The sequence below is a fragment of the Rhinopithecus roxellana genome, chromosome 19 (genome assembly GCF_007565055.1).
Source record: "Rhinopithecus roxellana isolate Shanxi Qingling chromosome 19, ASM756505v1, whole genome shotgun sequence".
NCBI classification, from domain to species: Eukaryota; Metazoa; Chordata; class Mammalia; order Primates; family Cercopithecidae; genus Rhinopithecus; species Rhinopithecus roxellana.
The window spans coordinates 57,087,207-57,090,604 of NC_044567.1; positions in this window are offsets into that span (position 1 = coordinate 57,087,207).

Consider the following 3,398-nt stretch of genomic DNA (forward strand, 5'->3'; position numbering starts at 1 on the left):
CATTTTGCTGTTTCCAAACCCAGAATAGGAATTTCTATCATTTTGCAGTTTCCAAACAGCAGCAGATCAGAATCTGTTTATTCTGCACCCTGAGGAACAGAACAAGTCAGACTGTGACCGTGTCTCATTAATTTTTTCTGTAATTTCAAAGAAAAAATGGAAGAGAAGAATCAGGCTTTAGGCTATGCAAAAATCGTTCAGCACGGTAAATAAATCAGTCTGAATCTAATAAAGCTCTTTTGGGCTACAACAAAGCAAGCTTGCAAACTGATGTTTGTATCCCTGAATTTGGTAAAGAGTTGCATAACACATCAGGTAGGCCAAAAAAGCACCGATAAATCAATCTTTACTAAACATAAAACAACTTGGCAAAGTTGAAGAAGAAAAGGAAGAAGCTGAAATGTGTGCATGAAATTTCCACATTAAAAACTCATCGGTCTTGCCTGGATCCTGATGCAATTTGAAAGGAAACAGACAATTCTATAATTTTAGCAAAAATATTTATGGTACAGTATACAAGTTCACCAAAACATTCTCTCCCAAGTTCTTTTAAGAATCAGCATTCCTTACCCCAGCGGAGAAGCTGCTAAAACAAATTTATTTTTTGTTCATTTCAGGACATTCTGGATTCTAGCTATGAAAAACACAAATGCTTCGACTCTTCCCACCCCCATCACCATCAAAGAACTCTGTAACCACATGTCCTTCCCTATTTCTTTATACCACATATTAGAGACGAACATGTGGCTTGACATACATGGTCTTTGTAATCAAGATCAGTTGACTAGCAGTTCAAAGATAAGGTCAATAATCAGTTTCCAGCTCTAGGAGAAAAAAATAAGGAATTTAAATAAGGAATTTAAATTTGTGGTTTTAACTTCCGGCCCTGTGAAATGTCCGGAAACTCCAGATTTTGCAATATTTGGAAATAAAAATGTTTCCATAATATTTGCATATTTGCAAATACAAATATGATGCACATACAATATTTGGAAAAGTGCATGTAAATTTATGTAATGAATATATAAAACATATAAGTAAGTTATTATTTACATCACACTAGGCTATTGTCAAGTTTGGGTCAAAGAGAAAAAAGTATGCGGAAAATTAAATTCATTTATTTGTTCATTCATTCAAACATTTAGCGAGCATTTTGAGGGTTTACTTTTTTGCCCTGCAGGGTCTCAACGACCAACTTGAAGACTCTGCCCGCAAGGAATTCAGAATATAATGAGGGAGCTAGATGTGCCAGTTGATGTTTAGCAATCACTGTGTTAATGCTGGGATAGAAGGATGTACCATGGTGTGATGAGGGAACTAAAGAGAACAAATTAAAGTCAGTCAGGCCTGTAATCCCAGCACTTTGGGAGGCCGAGGTGGGTGGATCACTTGAGGTCAGGAGCTCAAGATTGGCCTGGCCAACATGGTGAAACCCTGCCTCTACTAAAAATACAAAACTTAGCCAGACATGGTGGTGGATACCTGTAGTCCTAGTTACTTGGGAGGCTGAGGCAGGAGAATCACTGGAACCCAGGAGGCGGAGGTTGCAGTGAGTCGAGCTCACACCACTGCACTCCAGACTGGGTGACAGAGCGACGCTGTCTCAAATAAATAAATAAATAAATAAATAAATAAAGTCAGGAAAATTTTAACACCTTAAGAAAAGTCCTTGATTTTTAATGTTTAAAATTGATAAAGGCTAATTTTAATCAAACAAGGAAGAAATGAAAATCCATAGTTTTCCTTGGAACTTCTCTTACAATTCTCACATTTTTTACCTCTCATTGAGAACATCTCTGGTCAGAAGCAAAAATAATTTTCATTTATGTTGTGGACAGTTTTAAAAGTAGTTCCTAGTTATTCCCACTCTTGGTACTTGTACCCACTTCATATCCCCCTCCCCTTAAATGTGAGGGGAACCTGTGATTTGCTTATAATAGTACACAGCAAAGGTGATGGGCTATCACTTCCAAAATTATAGTATTTAAGTTGATTTATAAGTTGTCTTGCTAGAAGACTGTATTCACTACTACCTGCAATAAAGCAAGCTGCTATATTGTAAGCTACCCTACAGATAGAAACTCACACAAGGAAGAAATGAGGGTAACCTCTAGTCAATAGCCTGCAAAACCCGAAAGCCCACTGTCCACCCTCAACAAGTGACTGAATCTTGCCAACAATCACATGTGCATGGAAGGGGATCCTTCTCCAATTGAACCACCTTGGAATTAAACTGCAGCACCCAGCCAATATGCTGATTGGAGCCTTTTGAGATCTTGAAGCAGAGGACCAGCTAAGCTATGCATAAAACAGTAGAATAATAATGGGTGTGTTTTAAGTTGCTAAGTTTGTAATAATTTGTTATGCAACATGAGGCAATACAGTCTACAAAATGCAAAAAGAAGGAACCTAAATACATAGATTCTCTGCTTCATAAAACTTATTACTTAATTTGCTAAAACAATCATTTTAAGCACAACAATTTTAGAGGAATCTGTATACCATAAGAAGAGATACACACATTTCTACTGTTAACGTCTTCAACCAAGACTTTACTCAATTTTTTACAGCAAAGATATTCTGGCCTCAAAGTATACATATGATCATGCCCTTTCTATCCAACTCCCAGGCATTGGTAGATGACACACAGCATGTCTTGGAACTCCATGTATCTTTTTGCGCACAATACATTTCAGAATGCAAAACTTAGCTTTTCTCCAGAGACACCTGAGAAATATGAGAGAATCTGACAGCTGAAGCAAACTGTAACTTTAAAGTCCATTAAGCCTGCAGGTTCTTAACACCCTCATTTTTGAGAAGTATTCAACTTACATAGTTAAATATGGGTGAATCTATAAACCAGTGACCAATAAACTTGCTCTACAAAGGACAAAGGTGATGGTTAATTTTATGTGTCAACTTACTGGGCTAAGGAATACCCAAATTTCTGGTTAAACATTTCTTTTCAAGTGTGTCTATGAGAGTGTTTCTGGAAAATGTTAGCATTTAAATTGGCAGACTATGTAAAGAAGATCACAGTCACCAGTGTGGGTGGGCATGATCCAACCCCTTGAGGGCCTGAAAAAGTCTAAAATGTGGAGGAAAGACAAATTAGCTTTTTGTTTCAGCCGGGACATCCATCTTCTCCTTCCTCCAGACATGTGCACTCCGGTTATAAGCTTTAGTACTCGAACCTGGATTTACACTGTTGCCTCCCCTGGTTTCCAGGCTTTCATACATGAACTGGAACTCCACCACCAGACCTCCGGCTTACAGATGACAAATTGTGGGACTTATCAGCCTCCATATAATCATATGAGCTAATTCCTCATAAAAAAAATCTTTCTATCAATCAATCTATCTATCTATATACTACTGGTTCTGTTTCTCTTGGGAAC